This window comes from Serinus canaria, chromosome 5 (assembly GCF_022539315.1).
Source record: "Serinus canaria isolate serCan28SL12 chromosome 5, serCan2020, whole genome shotgun sequence".
Classification (NCBI taxonomy): domain Eukaryota; kingdom Metazoa; phylum Chordata; class Aves; order Passeriformes; family Fringillidae; genus Serinus; species Serinus canaria.
The window spans coordinates 27,637,200-27,659,775 of NC_066319.1; the positions used below are offsets into that span (position 1 = coordinate 27,637,200).

Genomic DNA, 22,576 nt, shown 5'->3' on the forward strand with positions numbered 1-22,576 from the left:
ATATGTAACTGTACAACTATCCCAGAAAAAATGAAGAGCCATATTAGTTGGTGAACATGGAGTAACAGTCGAAATAGGAAACAAAAATGCAGCAGGCACACCTCTGGACATGTCACTAGAGGTATCACTGATTCAGCATAAGCTTAGGAAGGTTTAAGCCCTAACCGTGACTACAGGAACCTGAACACTGGAATATTTCACAGGCTGCAATGCCTTCAGCTCTGAAGCACCCACAGTTAGGTGACTGCACCAAATAGATAACCAAATATGACAAGCAAATCCATTTAAATACTACCTGGCATTTCTCAATTCATTGTAGAATTCTTTATCATGAAGACTATGAAGATATTTGTATCCATCAAATTATACTCTCAACACTCACAAAAAATCCCCAGCAACACAAAACCAACAACCACGCATTGACAGCATTGGGAATTATTCTGAAAAGAACACTGGCTCTCTATCATATCACCATGTAAGACTTCTGCCATCAGTACCACATGCAATTCTGCTCTTCCCAATTAAAAAAAGCTCTTGCAGAATTAGGAAGTGTAAGAGAAAGGCAACAAAGAGCAAAAGGTACTGGATTTCCTGATTCAGAAAGTCCTGAGATAGAAGACATCAAGTCTACATCTACAAATCCATCCTATGTTCTTCCATTGACATCTGCTGCTGTGCTCTGCCAGATGCAACACACCTGGGGAAAGGGAACTTGATTTGACCAGAGTAAGCTAACTGGGCTTCTGGATGAAGAACAACAGTTAAATTTCCATGTATGAGAAAATGTATCCAACTTGTCCAAATATTTAATCAGCTCTTTGGAATACCTTTGTAGTGTCTCTGAAGATGGTCAGAAATCTCCACATTACCTCCTATATCCAATCCATTTTAATAAAAGCAAAGCTAAAAACCCCAGATTAACCTTTAGTAATGAAAAAATGACAAGTGCTTTGCAGAATATTCCAAGAAAGAGCACTTGGCTCACAACTTAACTCCACAGCAAAAATATTAAATAGCCACTGCATTTACATGCTCTTCTCTCTCTCAAATTTTCAGTCTAACCAAATGTATCTCTGCTTCCCTTTTATAGTCAAGAACAGATACAAGGAGCAAAGATCTCCAACATACACATCCAAACCTTTATATTCCCATAGAGCTAAGCATGTAAATGTTTAAAAAAATGCTGTAAGCTTCTGATTCTAAATTAATCCCAGCCAGAAAAGTCCTCAGATTTAGCTGCAGTTCATCTTCCACACAACCTCCTCTCAAGAGAAACTTATTTCAGAGAAGAGAGGTTAAAGCAGTTTTCCATTCTCAGAGGAGGGAACAGTGTTCTAGTTCTCAACTTGAACCTTTCTCCTCAGCAAACTTCTGCAAAGAGCTCTAACCTAAGCATCAGAAGGGAGAAAAAGAGGAATAAAAAGTGAAAGATATGCTGAAGAAAATAAATGCTGAAAAGCAGTAGAGAAAATAAAGGAAAAAAGAACACAGTAAGAAAATAGAACAAGAAATAACACAAAGAAAAAGAGTATATTAAACAATGATTGGTTCAGTGCTTCCTCATAACCTGAAAAATTATACCTATACTACCACGCAGACATACAAGCTGACTGCACCTCCGGTCTAGGGGTTTTACAAACACATTACCAAGGACACAGCAACAAGAGGAAGCAAGAACAACTGTGGCTGCTTCCCTAAGGTATCACTATCACACAAAGAAATCAAGGTCTTTAAGAGTAATTGCTACACCAATAATGACAAGGCTAACTTAAAAAAAAATACCAAAACCGGGGAGGGGGGGGAGGAATAAAAAGACGTTAAAAAGATGTTGTCCTCTCCAGCATTTCTTGTGTCAGAGCTATACAACCAGAAGCATCCAAACACTTGCAAACATGCACAAAGTAAACAGCTTGGTCCAACAACCAGATGAAGAAGCAGCTTTCCTGCCTTTGTTTTGTGTGCAGACAGAATGAAGGAACTAAAGGCTGGCCAGGTCAGCACGGTCCACGTGCAGCCTTGACCACCTGACACATCCCAACACTGAGCCTCACAAGCGGTGGCACACTGATGTGGCTAAAGGAGAGAACCATTCCCACACCATCTCTGAAGGTTTGCATGCACACACACACAAAATGCCAACAAGAAATCCACCATGCCACATCCCAATTTAATTCTATCCAAGCAATTCCTCAACTTCAAAATCTTTGCCACCCTAGACATGCCAGTTTAGAGAAACATCTCCTCCTGAATGTTTTCTAATATGCATATATAGATGGAAAAAGGTAACTTGATGAGATTTAATGACAAACCTTGCTTCTTCTCCTTTAATTTTCTATTGCAGATGAGCAGGCATCAGAGAGACTGCAATTTAAACACACAAAGCTTCTGTAAATATGCTATGCATAAAGCCAAAGCGGATTTTTCAACTACTCTGATGAATTAGAAAATTGAAAGCTTCCTTTGTTTAAAAAAAATTCTATAAGCTGTAAACGACTCAGTGAAATGATGTATTAGTGGTATTAAAGGCCAATGTAATAAATAGCATAGCTCTGAGGTACTGAAGAGCTGTCTATTAGTAGCAAGTCCTTACACAAGGAATTCACAGAATGAACTAGTGACTGATGACAAATTCATCTACAAACACAGGGCAAAAGACTAAAGAGATCAACATGCTATAAAATCTACACACAGCAAGATTATTAGGAAGCACTACTCATTAATTGCATTACTATTACTGCTACAAAGACAACTGAGACTCCCTACTTCCAAGGAGTCACATGGAAAAGACAAAGGGTACAGGACACAGGTCCTGGGGAGGAATCTCCTGGGGAGATTCCAACTGGACACAAGGGAAATTTTTCACACTGAGAACCATCAGCCATTGGAATAATCTCCCTAGAGAAGCAGTGTATTCCCCAACATCAGACATTTTTAAGATTTACAAAGACAGAGTTCTGGGTCGTCGTGTCTATAGAATTGTGCTTTTGCCAAGAAAGATTGGCCCAGATAATCCTTGAGGTCCCTTCCAACCCAGCATTCTCTGCTAAAACTATACATTTCCATTATGATGTGTACAGACATGCACGCTATGTTTTATACATAAAAAACCATGACTAACGCCTGATGCTGATGGGATCTGTAAAGCTAGCATCACACTGTCTAGTAGGCACTGATCTTTATCTTTCATCAAATGGAGCAGAGTTGAGTTGTGGGTTTGCATTATGCATAAGCAGTGAATACAATTAGGCTGAAAAGCAAGCTGATCTTCTCTGATCTCAAGTGGAAAGTGTGAATTCTGATCTTCATAGGTGACAGCTCTGAGCATCACTCCAATTTACTAGTCAGCTTCCTTGAATCTGTGTACCCAACAGAAAACTCAAATAACGTAGCTGTGGCTAATCTTAAGACACTAATATTTAAACAAGAGAACACCAATTAAGAGAGCAAAGCAGTTATTTTACTTTGTCTGGCACAGAGAAATTCGGTTTTACAGCTCAAGAAGGGTACTGAAAAACTGGAGGAAGAAAATTGAAATGCATATAAGAAGGGAGAGACCAAGAGAAGGAAGGAATTTGATGAAGGAGAGTTATAAAAGGACTACCACTGAATGGACACCTTTTGCTTTTAGGTAGTGAAATCATTTAAGAATTGTTCATCTCTGAATTGCCACAAACACTGTCTTTGAAGCTTTCTACAAAAATGCTGTATTTCAAGCTGATGCATTTGTTTGGAAGCATGAATTTGGGAAAACTCATGGTCAGTGCAGTTGTAGAAGTAGCAGTTCCATGTAGTCTCAAAACATTTTACAAATGAATAAAGTATTTTGCTCTCTACAGGTAAGAAAGCAGAGAAATAACACTAGTAGTCCAAATTTTACTGCTTTATTGTCTCTTCTGTCAGAGGTTTGCTGGTTTTTGTTTGTTTCTTCTTTGGTTTGGGGGGCTTGTTTTTATGGAGAGGGACTATTTATTTTCATTGGTTTCTTTTAGTTTGGGTTTTTCTTTGTTGGGTTTTGGTGCTTTATTCAGTACACAAACTTACTGGGGAGTTTCTTAAGGTTCCACGTCTGTGGAATTGACAAATTTCAAGTCTGTGGAATTGACAAATTTCAAGTCTGTTCAGTGTCTCAGATTTATTTAATTGCTGATTCTTATTACTCACCTGAAATAATGAAAATATTGAACTGCAAAATTGTGCTTCTATTCAAGTGTAAGAAGCACAGCACAATGTACTTTAGCAATGTGCAAACTGAACAATGCATAAAAATCAAAACACGACAACTGCTCATTCTTCACCAGCCAGTCCCATAAAATGTTACAATAGCAGAATCAGCTGCTTTCCTGTTTAATAAACAGAAAACATCTTGTTTATTAATCAGCATGCACGTGTAATCATACAAAGTACTAAGTACATACTAGTTCTAAGTTACACTACTACCACCTTAAGGGGAGAGCTAGGAAAAAATCACAGAAAAATGTATGTATTTAATCTACCAACAGCTCTCCACATTTATACAAGCTACAGAACTCAGTTCCACAAAACTCTTAATTTCCAGGGCACAGGATTGCAGTGATTAAGCGCCCCGATTTCTAGTGAGCCTCAAACAGGCTACACTAAAATCCATGCTGTCAAATCCATACAATCATTTTAAATCCAGGCTGGGTAGATTAATGCTAACTTGGATGTGCCTAACCATTCTGGAATCAGGAAGTTTGCAGACATAGCATGCCTCATTCTTGGCCTGACTATTCAACAGGTGCCTGTTACAGAAAAGAGTATGGATCATTACAATCCATACTATTAAATAATCTTTTTGGACAAAGAAAAAACACGTCAAGCATAAAACCCTCACCAGCTTAGATACAGCTAAGAATTAATGGGATCCAGGCTTTCCTCTCTTCATTCACTCATATAGGCTTACCTTCTGAATATTCAACTCTTTCAGTCTCATAAACAATGAAATGAAGGTGAGACTTTTATTATGAACACCCATTTCCTATTAAAATGGACATATTTACCTATTAAGAATATTATTCTGTTTTTCTGAAGATCTCCAGTTCTCAAATACATTAATTGATTTGTCAACTATCACATACCAACTTCTACTAATTCACCACACATAAGTGCTTAGCCTATTTTTATGTTCTTAAACATAAAAGAACATAAAAGTAGGCTAAGCACTTTCTATTTCTTTTTTGCATTTAAAGATAATTACTGTAGCTATTGCAATATCACAGTACAACTACTTTGTAGAAAACAATCTCTAACTTGGGAACATACATGCATCCAATACATCCATTTTCTTTGACTCACAGGTGCATGTGTGCACAAGCACATGCATTCAAAATACGAAAGTGTACTCCTCAAGGAACACCCTTCTTTTTTCATTAAGGGGCCAGGACTGTTAGCACTAATTGCATGGGCTCTTACTAAATATCTTCAGACTCCTCAGGGAAGCAACTTGAACTACAAACCTACACAGTCCTAATAACAGAAATCTTTTGTATAATCACCAACTAAACCTTGGGGAAATCTCTGGAGAAAAAAGAATTAAAACCTGCAAATGTAAGGAAGGAATATAATTCTGTACAACTCTTCCTGGCCATTCAGAGAAACAGTACCCAAACAGCTCCTGCCTTCCTTTGCAGGAAACACAGCACTATGTACTCTTAAATACATCCCCGTGAAAAAGCAAGAATCACCAAGGCAAAGCCTTTTCCACCTCAACCCCACCCAACAAGGCTTTTCTACTAGTGAACAAATGAAGCTACAGGTCTTCAACCTGTCAAGAGGAAAAGAATAGTGCAGATAAACCCAACAATATAACTAATGTCAATATCAGCCACTTGCACACAGTGGCCATCTCTTCCTCTTCCCTCCCCACAGTCCTCTTCTTCATTTTAAGTTCAGGTCAAATAAGCAGTCTGAGGATAAGTTTAATGAAGAATTTTACAAGATTTAGTCTGCTAATATCTACAGAAGAATGTGGGGAATTAACAAAACTAAGTTGATACTGCTGAATGTTTTGCACCTAAATATTCTTACTAATCAAATTAAGATTCTGTATTTGAAACAAGTATCAGCTTTATTGGAGTGTGATACTATTCCTAAAAGCAGCTGCATGTTAATATGGTTATGTTCAACTCCCAACTGTAAAACCTGCTCAAGAATTTCAGTAAACAAGACTGGGTTTATAGGACCATGAGCCTACACATTCATAAACAACCAGTAACCAAAACTGTTACTAAGGAAATAAATTAGGTTTTAAGTATAACTCTGTATTACTAAATTTGCTACAGGGTGGAAAATAATTTTTTTTTAATTCCACCGAGAAAAATTTCCGCTTCGAACAAAAAAATTGCGTGAGTATAATAAAAAGGAATTTACCGGCTTCGATGTTTCAGTGGTGTAACACAGTAACACCACTGGCAAAATGACGTTTAATTACCTCATCATTCTCTATGGAAAGTATGTGACAAGAACCCTAGACAGTGGAACCCAAGCACAGTAGGGGGGAAAACTACTCATTTATTTTCCATCATTAAGTTAAGCTACTAAGACTGCTCTTCATAACGCAAGATAGCCCTTTTTCACTGTCCATGCCCCACTACATTGTTCACTAGTATCAGATTGTAAATAGACTCTTGGAACCACAAACTTTATGAAAAAAAAAAAAAAACAACAAATTTTTGTGTGCTGTGAAAGACACGGGCACTATTTTCTCCTCTGTGGTAGCTTTGAGAGCTATATATTTAAAAAAAAAACAAAACAATAATGATTGTGTGTAAAAGTCAACACTAAAGATGATGCCAAATGAAAAGGTAAAAAGACTCAAGGGAAAAGACAAAATAATTAGAATAGCCTTTTCCAAGGGCACTGCTAGATCTGTGAACAAATGTATTTGTTTCTAGTATATATGTTCTCTGAAGGAAAGGTTTTATCACTATCAAAAGTCAAACGTCAGAAGCTAAATCCCTGCCAACACGATGCAGCTTATGCTGACAGTGTTTCAGAAGGAGAGTTTTAAACTGACGCTTCTGATACAACAACATCCTTCAAGGCAACTGCAACAACTACAGGGCAGATTCTCTCCCATAAGAAAGCTATTTGTTTGTTTTGACATCCAACCAACTGATGAACCAATGTTACAAGGGAGGCTTTTTCCTTTGGCTGCAGTGTATTTTTACACTGTTACTTCCAGACTGGACTTTGCGTATCCTATACCTATGGGTTTCACTATGTGTTAATAAACACATGATTAAAACATGTTCAGTGGAGGGGGTTATGTTTTTACTGCCTTGTTGCAAATCTGTTTCAATTAATCTTAATTGAGATCTCCAGTTTTGTTCTTCCTGCAGTCCATAACAAATTCTGGTCACCGCCCTCCAGGCAGCACTACTGCTTGCACAACCTGTTGAGTTAATTCAGGAAGCTGATCCATCCGAAAACAAATCCAACCCCGCCCATCTTTGCAAAACCAACACCACTGCTCCCCATTTCTCGTCCTTCCACGCCCCAAACCCACACACTGCAATTTTCCAACCTTCTTCATATACCATCTTGAACCAGGTGATTACACACCTGTCAAGGACTTGCATCTGGTACAATGCAGATGTCAAGGCCGCATGAGCAAAACTGCTGCATCTCACACTCGTTGCATCCATTTTACATTTAATTAATTAATTACATTATTCTGTGAAAGGACAAATCATGTACTAAAAGCCAGTCTTTTTCAAGGATCAGGCACATCCAGAAGAATCATCCTTTTCTTTCTTACAAAATGAGTTTAGTTTCACAAGTGGGTTAAAAGAAACCACCTACCAGAACTGCTGTGTTTCAGAAAATGTGACAAAAGCAGGCATTCTGTCACAGCCTGAACACAGTCCAACCTGCTTTTGCAAACCCTTCTACACATACCCAGTAGAAAAGGGGGGAGGGGAGGAGCAAGGGAATAGCCATCTAGCTCCCTTGCATGTCCCTCCTGGAAAAACACCCATGTATAGAGGAAGCATTCAGCAACAGCCTAGGATAGAATCTGGCACTCTGTTGCAGCCAGCCTACCGGGGTAAAGCATCCTGCTGGAGACCACCCCCTATACACTGCATGAAACATACATGCTATCAGCAGTTAAACACAGCACTGAGTTTGTGAAAACGAGCAGTACTCCAGAAGGTCAGATGGTACAGAAAGCAGAACATGCCCTCTTACCTACCCAAATTCCTGAGAAAGCAGACACATGCAGCTTCAGCAGAAACTCCCAATGGACGTCACAATCTACTTCTGATGAATCATACCACAGTGAAACCTAGAAGCAAAAAGATCATGGGCATGAACAAAATTTGAATGGGAAGCAATCAAATGAAATACTTTCCAAAAGGTAAATGGTATTCTGAAAATTGTGCTTGTGAGAAGCCAGAAGCAACAATGAAGGCTTATAAAACTGTCAATCTATAGATTTTTTTGCACATAACTTACACATCTAAGAAAGCCTGTATGATAATTTTCTCACTACAACAATCCCAACCCTTCTTTTATCACCCCTTCTCTGAATCGTTATTTTCTTCCAGAACACATTCTGCCAGGCATTTAGAGATTAAACACACATTTGGCAATGCCTGAAAGAAAGGGGACATTTAGCAGTGCTGTGGCCCACTTTTTTTCCCCTCACTGCTCAACATAAAGTCTGTAACACATGCCAAAAACAAGGGAGAGCAGGAGTTTTTATCTAAGTCACCAGCTGCAGTATCCTAAAAAGTCTCCAAGTGTAGAAGGAAATGTAAAGATTTCAGAGCTGGTCGTTCCTATTTACCAGGTCCTGTAAATTATAATCTGTATTTTTGCAGAATTACTCTTAACATCTGACCTCTGTCTATTGCTACAGAAGGCTTGCATCTCTAGATGATATGAGTCCTCTAAAATTAGACCGGGCAAGCAGATGTAACCATGGAGATTTATGCTGCAGTCCCGAGAACTCCGCAGAGGCACAAGCTGGAGGCAGAACACATACTGCCAGTGAATTTTTGTCTACTCTACTCCCACCAAGCTCACGTGTTAGAGGAGATGTACAGTGAATCATATCAGAGAGATTAACATCCAGCTCTAAGTAAGGAGTCTAAAGAAAAAGACCTAGATTCTTCTCCAGCCTGGTTTTCCCCAATCCAGTTCACTGCACAGCTACGTGAGCACCTGTGCTGACATTAGGCAGAAAAGGTATCAGACAGGAGAAGCAGAGAAGGACGGCTCCTTTCAGCTGCAATGGCAGCATGAACTGCACATAAAACCACAGTACAAGGGTTATGTGTAAGAATTGTTGCTGAAATTTGATAGGTTGATAAGCAAATTTTACACCACCCATTGCTACTCTCCCAGAAGTATTTCTTTACAGAGTTGAAAAAAACTCAGAATACCTACCTGGTGGCAACCACTAGCATCAACAAAAATTCTTTGAGAAATGCCAAATAGTGTTATCAATAGAACTCAAGAAAATAATTATTGCTATCTTTTTTGAGCAATTAAAAATACAGCTGAGAGGTTTTTTTATTGCAAGTTTAGGCTTTTTTAGAAAATATTGGGTGAAATTAAGACCTTGGTGAAATGAAAAGCATCAGGAAAAGAGCTGCAGTACACAAAAAATAATGCAGTGCAGCAAAAGCAGTTTATAAAAGGCAGAGAGAATTAAAATCACGTTTAAAATAAGGCAACACTCCCAGGAGAGCTTCATTTTAACTTTCATATTGTCAACAAACTGAGTTTGCCTTTTCCATTAGAATCACATTCTAATTCTAGGATAGAAAAGCTCAATTATAACTTAGCCTAGTTATAAGTGTAAAATTTAAAGTCTATTTGTTTGTCATTGCAACTGACATTTTGGCAAATCATTCGGGTAGAATGCAAAACAATAATTTCCACAGGTAGTGAATGGCCTTCTGGTCAAGAGAACCATTTCCTGGTTTTTAGGGTGAAATTCTTTACAAATTCAAGCATTGCTAAGACATCACAATTCTGACCCAGCACTCTCCCTTTCCTTTGGTGTTAAATTATAGACCTGCTGTGTAAAGATGATTTTTTTTTTTTTGGTAAAAGATTGCCTGTGAAGCTCAATTGTGATTGGGAAGGCCGCCTACACAGCAGAGAGAGTGAGAAAATACACACTTGTAGAGCTGAAAAAACATCACTGTAGGCGTATATGTAAGGGGGGAGGGAAGAAAAAACTTGGTTCTACTGAAAAAGGCTATTTTCTGACATCACCCTTGAACGAACCAAAACGTGTTAATTGAAGACAATTCAAGGGTTGTTTGCTATGTTCCAGTTATCAATATGCAGTACTACAAGCAAGAGGAATCCTTGCAGATTCATCCCTCTGATCTCAGAATCTGCCACCTACCTAAGGAATGCTTCACTTTCCCCATTTCTCTGCCAAAACCTGCTAAAGCTGTTCTCATAAAGCAGCAAGTCAACTGCAGAAACAGCAGTTCAAAGCTTTAAAAGTCTTATATAATTAATAACATCAGAAGTATTGAAATTGTAGACAAACATTGTTCAAAAGCATAAGGAGAGAGAATGCTATCTGAAAACACTAAGAGTAACTAGCATTTAATCTCAGGAGAATCTAATAGTATTTGGAACAGCTGAAAAAAAAACCCACAAAAAGTTCAGATATCTTTCTCACCCAGACTTATAAAAATTTCTTTTCCTCCCTACCCTACATAGGCTTCAGTCCCTTCATCTCCTAAGAGATGTAAGCAGGCCTTTCAGGATGTCCTATTAATGAACTCTGATTTTCAAAAGAAAGAAGGAACAAGCACTAGTGGAAAATATCCTTCTCAGTTTACCTTTGGAAGGCACCGCCTATGAGCATTATAATTCCTAAATAAAGAAGCCTCTATCAAATGTTCTCATGCCATCATAAACATATGAAAATATTTTTATTAGCTCTGTCTTTCTCTTCAGAATAAAAACAAAAGGCTTTTGACATATGTGCTTTGGCTGATTATTACCACAATTACTACCAGGGGAATGAAGACAGCCAGGACGAGTTTCACCAGTGAACTTCAATAAACATGAGATGATTCATTGCAGGGAAAAGATGCTGCTTCTCCCATGGTGTGGGACATCAGCCTGCAACCTATTTTGCAACCAGTCACAAGCAGACAGGACTTCAGCACCTAATTCCCTTGAGTGTTTGGGCTGGTGACTTCAAAGCCCAGTGCCTAGCAGATGACTAAATTCCTGCACCCACAGAACACTGCCACAGCAGAAAACAGCTCACAGAGCAGCACTCCTGAGAAGCCACTTGCAACCAAAGCTTTCACAGGGTCCTAAGCTTCACCTCCAACCAAACATGCTGTCACTGAAGACGCTGAATGACAAACTGATAAATAACATAACTGCAATGTAAACTCAACTCTTCTACAACTTTTCAACTATAGGATTGTTAAGGACTAATGCCTGTTACACATACACCTCAGAAACACAGGCATCACAGGATTTTGAAAAGCACCAAGCCTGACCTGACCTAACCTAAACTATATGGCAAGAAAAAGCAACACACTCAGCAGAGTCACAACTAACTTATTAAAATTACTTATAAAATGCTCCTGAGACTCAGTGAAGCACAAATTTTTCTGGGTCAGAAAGACAGGGATGAAGTATCAATGGGAGCTATAAAGCTCACCAACAGGAGAACCTCCTGAAAAAGGAGAATCTGAACCAATGAATATGAAATGGCAAAAAACAGAAACAAGAAGAAAAAAATAGAGTGATGTAGAAAAGAGCACAAAAAATAATGGTCTATATGAAGTACTAAAAATTGAAATCCCTTATTCTAGAAAAGGGGAAGTTGTTTATTAACTAAGATGTGTAGGTTACTACTTATCTTTGAAATCATAGCCATCTTGACTTTCACCTTGGTGAACAGTGAAGTACTATTTTTGACATTAATAAAATCTCTCTCAATACTAATGAACACGTAATTCTAATAAACAAAAAATACACTAAAATATGACACAACAAATGAATCACACACAGAATTTAAGAAAGCATATCCCTTCATGCTTGGCTTGTAAAGTTAAAGAACACTTGCTTCAAGAGTCACGGCCAGGATCTCTTATATTCTCCATAAATTTTGCTTTTAGGTAAAAAATAGTTTTATTTCTTAGTGAAAACAGAGCAGCTCAAGGTAGTTTGGAAGGCTTCTTTTACCTTCAGGCTTTAAGGCCTCCAGTCAGACTAAAGTTATTAGGAAAGAAAAAAAGAAGACCACAGAGGCTGTCAGAGGATACTCTGGTGCTGCTGACATTAAAATTCAGAGAGAAAATTTACTTTTTGCTTATCAGCCATGAAGACATTCAGGAGTTTCTCAGAGATATGCTATTGACAAGGAAGTAGGCTGAACTAGTGAAACCTTTTAACTTTCTCATACTCTTTCACAAATGGCTCAGGTTGGGGAAGCATCTGGGTTTTCCCATTTTATATATTTTTCTCTCTCAAGGGTAGACTAGAAGTCTGGTGCAGATTTACAGCCTGATAAAAAGTTAAATACCTTTGACACCATAATTATACAGTATCAATCAAAATTAGTACCATTGCATTTAATTCATTAACTACTCTGCTTCCATGTCAACAGGAGTCAAGGACTGGAATTCTTAACACTTTTCTCAAAAGCAGTAGTGAAAATTTCATTTAAATTAATTTAACAGGAAAAGGCTTCTTCTGATGTTCACATCATCATTCTCCTGAATTAAGTTATAACTTTTCCTTATTATTCACAACCACTGTGGCTTACAGACTTCTGTGCTGAGGGCAGTTTTTCTAGCCTCTAGTTTTTCTATAGCGTGACTGTAATAGCATACAAGTGGCTTAATGTTTACCTTTACTAACTGTACATTCTACAAGGAAAATACCGACACAAAGAGGATGCTGCCAAATTCAAAGAGCTCCTTGTCTATGAATTAATGCTTTCATCCAGACTTGGACTAACTGAAGTGAAATGTTGAGTTTACAGAGTACGACCATGAAAATGTGAACTTTGGAGTTAGTCCTGATAACAGTAAGCACTTTAATGCAAGGAATGCAAATACAACCGTTCGTAATGAAGAAAACCATCAACAAATACACAGAGTTCACTTTTCTCCCCCTTCCTTACATTAGGTAATGACCCATCCTTCATACTAATATTAACCTAACTTGTAAAGAGTTTTCTCTTCATAGAAGTAATTCTTTTACTTCTCAGTCTAGCAGTCACAGCTAAGCTACAAAAGAAGGACAGGATTTTACAGCGTAGAATGAGTTACTGCTGCCAAAGAACTAATAATCTGTCTACGGCAGAAAATAGTGGAGAAACATTTAGAAAGGGCAAATTCAGCACAGAATTTGCACATCCACAGTTTGAAAAGTCACTGCTTTTCCATTCTGCTTTCCCATCCCTTGCCCCAGGTAATTTTAATCCATCTGTCTGCTGTTAAAAGAAAGACTGAGCTGGTGTCTTAACTGACTTTGGAATTTTAAAGCTGTTTGCCAATAAAAATAGAGGAAGCACTATAGAGAATATGCTGCTGTTAGGATGCTTTCACAGGATGGTAAGTGTTCAAAGTGCCTAGCACATAAGCTACATATCATTAAATAAAATGTAAAAAAGGAGAAATCAAGGCAAGAGAAGGACAGTGAGTTGCCAGCATCACCCAGCAGCCAAGTGTTCATCAATAATATTGGTCTTCCAACTTCTACTACCCATGGCAAAGGCAAAAGACCCCTCTTTATATGAAGGCTTTTCAGTAACACTTCGATAAACTGGTAATACACAAAATTTAAGCAAAAACATTAGCTATACAAATGAGGTGTCCAAAACAAGAAGGCAAAGAGCTACCTAACGGTGAACAGACTAAAAGCTGTAAAGTGCCATCATTGAACATGTGTCACCAAACAACACGTAAAATCACAATTGCCCCATCTTTCACAACAGACTGGAATATTGCAGAAGCTCCATTACTTGACCTTTTACCACCAAAAAGGCATTTAAGCCAGGAGTACCCAAATGTAGGTTCTGCTTAAGTGCATTTGTGCTGTAAGCATCATTGTGTAAGTCTCCAGCCCCCTTCACAGCACACCAGCAACATCCTCCTGCTACAGAAGGAAGCTTCCTAGTAAAAAGTTGCATAGATGCTTACTGCCTGTTACATTCGCTAAAAGAGGTATTAACTACTTCCTATAGTTTCAAAATATCCAAGATAATATGAAAAATTACACTGTTAAGTAGAATTTTTCTTCAAAAGCTGTGAAACTGTGTCGAACTGAAAATCCTAGTAATCTCTATATATATTTCACTCCATAAATCATATCTTCTATCCCTAACTGAAAATTTAACTATAATAACAAGACACAATTCTTTAGCTAGAAAGCTTTTTGCGTATGTAACCAAACTTCTGCTCTGCTATGTTGCAAGCCTCCATTCAAGGGGGGAAAAAAATTCATCTACAGGGCCTTTGAGATAAAGCAGAACTCATTATTTCCATCCTACAGAAAAAGGCAGAAGTAAGATATTCCAGATAGTCTCTCCTGCATTTCACAGAAACTGATCATCTGTTATTTTATAAGACACAAGCACCTTACATCTCCATTCCCATTTGATTCACTTGGCAGATTTGGTCATTTCCATTAGAGTTGGGGTTTCTCTGCCCATTCAAGGACCTTCATGCTTTTTGCCAGATTAAGATAACATTTAAAAGGATTCTTTGTTTCCCCAGCAAACTAGCAAACTGTTTTGTACTCTTCTCAGTAGACAGCTCTTTTATCCACTGTTCAAGATATAAAATATTTCATAGTTGTCCTCTTGGTCACACAATGCTTCAGGAAACAAGAAAAAGTATTCTTCTGTCTGCTTAGACAGTATCAATATTATTACAGCTTGCATTAAAAAAGTTTTGTAAAGAATTGATTGAAAACAGGCAGTCTACCAACTTGACCACATGTCTAGAGCTATGCATAATTCAAGCAAGCAATTTTACTGGTCTGCTTTGCAATTTTCCTATTAATGAAAATAATGTTTACCTCACAGGGGGTCAGAACGATTAATTTCCATGAAGAGCGTGAATCTAAAGCAGAGGATAATTTGATAGATCTCCAAGGAGAAAGGGTAAAGGAAAAACAAATTAGATTTTTATACTCCGTTTCAAATGAGAAAATATTTGAATTGCAGCAGAACCAGCTACTGAATATTAGTAAAATTGCACATTAAAAAAAGAAAACTCAGTGCTAATATAATTCTTCTCAAACTACATGCCCAGCCATGAACAGCAGCAGCCTCTTAAATGCCAGATTTTTATCTGAACAGACAAGTTTTGGAATCTATCTTGATTCTTGTCCATTTCAAAGTTGCTGCCATTTCATTAATAAAAGGAGATGTTACATTCTAAGAACTAGGTGCTCATTTATCCATGGGAAGAAAGAGAATTGTAGAACACTACGAACAAAGTACTTTTAATAAACCCAAACCAAAAGCAAAATACAAGAAATACCTTGTGAATCCAGAGACTATTATTACAGCTAACTACTATGGATCCATGAAAGTTCATTCCCAGCTTCAAAAGCTCAAGGCCAGAAAAGCTACCCAGCTGTTATCAGCAAACTACACTGACACTGATCCCAACACTAGATCCATAACCTTTAAAAGTACCTTCGTCCAAAGCCAAATGAATGATTACAAGACAACATTGAACTCAAGTTAGGAGATGAAGATATCAGGAAGACAGGGGTCTTCTGCTGTATTTTTGGACTGGAAGGGGAGTAAAAAAGCACATTTGTTTATTTGCAGTCAAAAAACTTTGTAACTAAAATCCTTGGAGAGAAGCATACGCTGCTGGACAATTAATGATTTTATCATGAGAGGAATACTAGACACCCTTGTTTCTAATGAAACTGCAATTCTAGGAAACAAACTAAGAAAATTATTCATATGAGAAATTAGATTATGAAGAAACAGAATGGTAAGGCTATACATTCTTAATGAATACATTAAACACTTCTATGTGACAATAACCTGAGATTCTGCACTTCAGTAATTGTTCATTCATGCGGGGGAAAAACACACCCTAGAAGTACAAGAGCAGAAGAGTGACTAAAATAATGACAACGAAGGTTTGACTTAATAAAATCACAATGTAAGGGTTTTTTTATTTGGATACAGAAAACAGTTTATTTTTACTTTGCAAAAAGATACTCTTTAAGGAAAGGTTCTCCAGTGTTATAAACTGCTGACCTCCAGCACCAGGCCAGTGTATTCGACCAAAAATTACAGAAGCTGCAGGAGCTCCTGTTAGATGTTCACCTAAAACTACAAAAGGAGTGTGGAGAACACAACACAACACTGGCAATAAGGGAGTCTGTGGTTTTTCCAAGCCACAGAACCACAGAGGAGGAGGTGCAAATATCTCCACCAGCAGCTGCACTCCTCCAGAAGACAGTCTTGTTGTTTTCAGCAGCTCGGCTCAGCCACAGAAGAACTCAACTCACCCAGCCAGAAGCACCCACTATCCACATCCAGTTCTTTATCCAATACACTCTGTTTGTCAGAGATTCACATTAAAGAGAAAACTCTAAACTTAGACCAAGCTAAAAATTTCAACTGAAAAAGGAGAATTAGTAAGAGAAGCGTAAAACCCATATATATACTGCAAATGAACATTTCTTTTTCAGTAGTTTCACAACCCAAATAGCATCTTCTGCTTTAGTCCATTTGAGTCATAATCCACCACAGTCAATTCACACAACATATCAATTCTTCATCTGCTTCCCTATATCCTTTTGTGCAGAACATAAACACTTTTCTAACTCAAGGCTTTCAGAATGCTGTCTCAATGTTCATCCAAACAAACCTGCCAGCAAAGGTTTATATTCCACCAACTGAAGGTGAAAATAAATAGTGGTTATAAATCTTGAGGGAAAATATTAACACATCTTCCCTTAGTTTTTCATAGAATTATTTGTCCATTCATATCCAACAACTGAAAAGTTGCACAACTTGGTGAGCTACAGTAAGAGGAGAGTGAGATATCAATGCTATTAGTTAGAAGTTATGGACTCCACATGACATTCCTCCAGATACGTAGATACAGGAATGGCTCCAGCAAAAAATGTTATCCTTTTACACTAAATAATAGGAAATCTGAAGTCAACTAATCTCTCTGAAATACTGTCCACAGCGTTCTTATCTTAAACTTCCTGTATGCCTGAAGTAAAATCCAACAATCTTTACCTAATTTTTTTCCATTGCAAGAGAACATACAAAGCTTCACACTGTTTTACAAATAGGAAAATGTAGAAAAGACCATCTCAGATGCACTGTGGCCATTTAAATTACCTAACATTTTTTTTCCCCTACACATTTGGAGACCCACTATGAAAATCCATAAGATGCCACTGACAGTGTCTACAAGGAGCCTATGCCAAGTCTTAAATTATTTTTATCCAGTCTTAACAATGACAGCATCATTACTACAAATGCACAATGACTGGCTTCTGGTGGGCTTAAGAAAAGCACGGGAAAGAAAACATTAGTCATGCATTACATGGAATTGAAACAATTCAGAGCAAGAACTTGGGGCACAAGCACAGTTTTAACAAATCCTACTTATAAAAAAACCCAGACATACCAAATTTCAGAAACATCTTATTGAGGCCATACAGGGCCAGTCAAATACATTATAAAGCACATACTTGCTGCTGACTGGGGAGAGGCAGAGGTCTCTTGCCCCATCTCTGGGAGTGTTGGCTTCCAACAGGATTGATCCCTCAGCTCAGCCCACCCTGCAGGTGCACACATCTGTAAGCACAGGAGGTAGGAAGGAGCAGCCAGGCTGCAGGAGAACAAAAGCACCATGTGCCCTTCCAGGGGCTACCAGGGCTTATGCCATGCTGGTGTAGCTGCCCCTGACATCCGGAACTTCCAAGGCAAAAAGTTCTCTGTTTTGCTAGGAAAACACAGATCCCATCCCAAACTGCTAAAACAGCAATTGCCAAGAGAGGGCTGAGCTCCAAGACAAACTAATGAAAAATCTCATCCTATCGGCTTTACTAGTTACCTCAGACTACGGTTCATCGCTTTGAGGAAAAAAGAACAACTGAACCTCACCTGAAATACCAACTTTATCAGGTACAAGCATACTTAAAATCTTTTCATACACTCCAAAATTAGGCTTCAATGCACTTTTGATTCTCATTCCAAGAAATTCAGCACAAACATCTGAAAAAAATACAGCAGGTGAGTGATGTAAAGGGAATTGAAGATGTGCTTCTGCAGCTCTAATGTCTCTTATATTGGAGACAAATCAAGCCCAGACTGGAGCACCCTGTTAATGGACCTTTTTCCATTCATATGTATTGCAGATTCACAGAGTATGCTGAGTTGGAAAGGACATACAAGGATTGCTGGCCCTGCACAGGACACCTCAAGCACCATGTGCCTACAAGCATTGTTCAAGTAATTCTTCAGCTCTGTCAGGATGGGGCTTTGACCACTTCCCTATTCCAGCTGAGCCTGTTCCAGTGCTCAACCACCCTCTCGGTGAAGAACCTTTTCCTAATGTTCAACTGAAATCTCTCCTAACATAGCTTCATGCCATTCCTTGGATCCTGCTACTGGGCATCAGAGAGAAGAGCTCAGTACCTCTCCTGAGAAGTCATAGACTGCAATGGGGTCTCCCCTCCATTCTCTCCAGGCCTAACAAGCCACTGACTCTAGCTGGTACTTACATGGCTTTCCTTATAGACCCTGCATTTTGCAGCCTTCCACTCCCTTATAGCTTTGTCTCTTTTATATATTGTGGTGCCCCAAACAGCACACACCACTGGAAGTGAGGCAGCCCCAGGGCAGACTGAGCAGGACAATATCCCCCCCTTGCCTGGCTGTGCCTGATTACCCCAGGACATAGTTGGCCCTCCTGGCTGCCAGGGCACTGCTGACCTATATCCAAACTTGCCAACAACCAGGACCCCCAGGTCCCTTTCCACAATGCTGCTCTCCAGCCTCTCATTACCCAGTCTGCCTGTACACCCAGGGTTGGCACATCCTAGATGCAGAATCCAGCATTTGTCTTTGTTAAAACTTCAACCAGTTGGTGATTGCCCAGCCCTGTGATTTGTCCAGGTCTCTCTGCAGGTCCTCTCTGTCTTCAAGGAACCAACAGCATCATCAGCCATCTTACTGGCTGGCTTCAAGTATGCCTTTGAGTCCTATATCTAAGTCATTTTTTAAGATGCTGAAGAGAACCAGGCCTAAAATGGAGCCCTGCAGAACCCCACTAATGACCAGTCACCAATTTGATGTAAGCCCATTTCCTATAACCTTTCTCTTTTTATAGACACCCACCAAACTGCCCAGCTTCAACTCCAGTTGAGCTTTAGCCACATGAATTTTCTCCCCACAGCAGCAAGCAGCCCCTCTGTATTCCTCCCATGACAGCAGATACTGCTTCCACTGGACATACGCTTTCTTTTTTTGCCTGAGCTCTAACAGAAGATCCCTGCTCACCCAAGCCAGCCTTCTGTGTTGTCTGATTGATTTCCAACATAAAAAAAGAAACCTGAACTAATTTTTAAGAAAGATCAGAAATTATAATCTAGCAATTACATAGAAGAACAATTTCCAGCTCAGTTTCAAACACTCTGAGAACACAGCATTACTGACATGTTAAACCAAAAGATTGGTTTGGACTCCAAAATAAAGAGATCCACCATCCCATATCTCACTTCAGTGTCTGGGTACAGAATAATTAGCAGCTCCAGTTTGGACTCAGTAAACAGAAATGTTATACTTGAGAAGGAAATGTTTGCAAAACTAAAGATATGTATTTTTATGCTGTTTCAGAGAGCACTACATACTTGGCTATGATGATGGCCTCAAAGGACTTCACCATCACCAGGGTCTCAAGCACCATAGCACGTAAAGTCAACGTGCTAAGGAAACACAACTCTACTGCACAGGGGGGACACCACACAACAAACCCAAATTCAGCACAGGACTACAAGATGCACACATTGTTAACACATTTTTAAGAATTTTACAAACACTCTCTGCAGACAGATTGGTTGCACACTGAACACCCAAAATAGCTGGTTAAGATACCCAAGAACAGCTGTGGGTAATAACACAAAGCTTACTCTAGAGAAGATTCGACTTCTATCACGCTGCTCACACACTTCTTTCCTTACAGTGCAATAGAGGGTCAATTTACAGTCTTAGGTTGCTTTCAACACTAACACACCTTGATGACAAGTATTCCTCACACCTCTCTGGCTTTTTAAAATATTTGGGTTTTAACAAAACCCAAGTAAGGGCCTTTACTCATATCTAGACTCCCCTATCACCAACCTCAAAACAAAACCCACCTGTTACCTGAGGGCACTTTTCCAGATAGGAATGTTTGCTTTTAGACAAAAGAATGCTCCTTGTAATCCCTGCACCAGGCAGCAGACTGCACAGCTAGGCAGAGGAGGAGACAGGAATATCAACACTGTACAAGGCTCCAAAGGAAAACTACCTTCAGCAAAGCGTGCCACCAGCATAGTGAATGCTCACAGACTCACTCTTCTCACTCAAGCACCTCACATTTTGCATTAAATAAATTACAAAAATAAATCCCAATATGTTACAAATCAAATCTTAACTAACTGTGCATTAAAAGAGGAAAACTATTAGAGCACATACAAAAGGATCATTTTGGGGGGGAAAGCTGTAATCTGTCAACATCAAACATAAATAACATCCATGTGACTAAAAGAAAATAACCCTTGAAAATAAAGGTAACCTACAACAACAAAAAAACCCTTCAGATTCATTATTTCACCACTCAAGAACTAAGTCCTGAAACCCTTTCTCCCTGTAGCAGGCAGGGAGAAGAAACCCCAGAAAAACTGTGAGGGCCTTGAGAGGACCCTCTAAGCAAAACCAAGCCAAACTATTCCAAGTCAGCTCACACCAAGAAAAAACACACAGTGTAATGGAAGACTATTTTGGCTGTATGGTAATTAACAGAAAATAACTCTGGCTATTGAGAAAATACTCTAGATACTCTCCTCTTAGAAATTGTCCACCAAAATGTCATTTTCCATCAAGGCAAATTCTGGTTCACATTCACGAATTTGCTAAAAAGTGTGCACAGATCTGGAAGGAAAGGGGGAAAAATGAGAGAACAGCAAGATGCCAGACCATTACTTAATGAAATTACTGGCTAAAGCCTACTCACTTTTTACAGAATTTTTTGTGGACTTCAAGAAGCTTATAAATATATCCTTCTATCTGAGAAATACAGCCAAAGGATTTCCAACAATTTACCTTCAACTACAGTTGTTAATATAGTTTTAAGCATATTTATATTGAAAGCACAAGTACCATACTGGAAGACTCAGAAAGGACTTTTTTTTTTTGCAGCTGTATTTTTCTTAGGCTTATTTCACAAACCATTTGTTTCTCAGTAAAATGCATACATAATGGGATATCTGCCCTTAAATAAGCTCAAGTAAAAGGTTCTACCTTCCTCTTCTTTCCTTTCAGGCCTTAATTGGCAGATGGTCAAGAGGATGTTTATAGTAATAGAGGATGTTTATTAACCAGCTTTCATAGGTTAGAGAAGCTGGTGCCTTAATAAAAACATTTGACAATGCCTTTTAATGACCAAAGCACTCAGAATGAAATGCATTCAATAATTCTATTTTAAAAATACTTCGGAAATACTGATCCTGAACTCACATGTGCAAAGCTGCTTTCTTATACTATACCTCAGTATGTCTAAATCCTCAAAACACAACCTTCTTTCAATCTCGGTCATATTTAAACATTCCTTTAATTCACAGCAAGTTCCAACAACTCTCATGGAGTAAACAGTTTCCAGCTACTCACAGGTTTGAGAATGATACACTTAATTCCTGGTTGTCCTCAGACTACAATTTTGATTAAACATCCTCTTCTTTTCACCAAACTTTCACTATGTCTTTCACCTATTAACCAGGTCACAAGTCAGATTTGCACAAAATTTACCCAGCTAGCCACAGAAACACAAAAGCTATGTTAGCATATTGGATTTGCATGGATTACAGAAGACATTGTTCAACCTTACAAGCCAGTACTAATCCATGCTCAATGTGCAACTTCCTTACTGGAGTCTTTAAACATTTCTCCTTATTACCCTTTTGTGAAACAAAAATGTCCCCACTTCAGAGACATAAATGAGGTAGGCAAACTGAAGGTCAGAGCCACTCACTGGGCATCCATGGTGCCCTCAGGGCCACCCCAAGGCAGCCAACCCACAGCCAAGTACCACACTCTTCCTGGAAGCAGCAGGAGCTGCAAAGGGCAGGAGTCTTAGCTTTTTCCACTCTCTCAGCCCTTTCATGTTCTGTCATCAATTGGCAGCTGATGACCTGGTAAACCAGATCAGGAGAGCCAGCTCAACTGGAACCTGACACATCTTTCTGGCAGGTTAGCTCTGACACAGAGCAATTCCCACTCAAGTCTACTGAATTCCCAGACTAACTTGGGAAACTGCAGAGGATTACAAGACCTTGGCCTTCTGAGTAAATTCAGACC

At 38.8% G+C, this 22,576-nt stretch overlaps 1 protein-coding gene across 4 annotated transcripts in view; it reads right to left on the bottom strand.

Annotated features, from left to right (window-relative positions):
- Positions 1–22,576, bottom strand: part of SIPA1L1 (signal induced proliferation associated 1 like 1) — a 199,067-nt gene that overhangs the window by 125,519 nt on the left and 50,972 nt on the right. For 3 of the 4 annotated variants that reach the window (XM_018907576.3, XM_009102016.4, XM_018907573.3), the window contains exon 3: positions 8,213–8,305. The gene's annotated coding sequence lies outside the window, so the exon portion shown is untranslated. Of the gene's footprint in view, positions 1–8,208; positions 8,306–22,576 lie in introns of all 4 variants that reach the window. The other variant, XM_018907574.3, reaches the window with a different exon arrangement.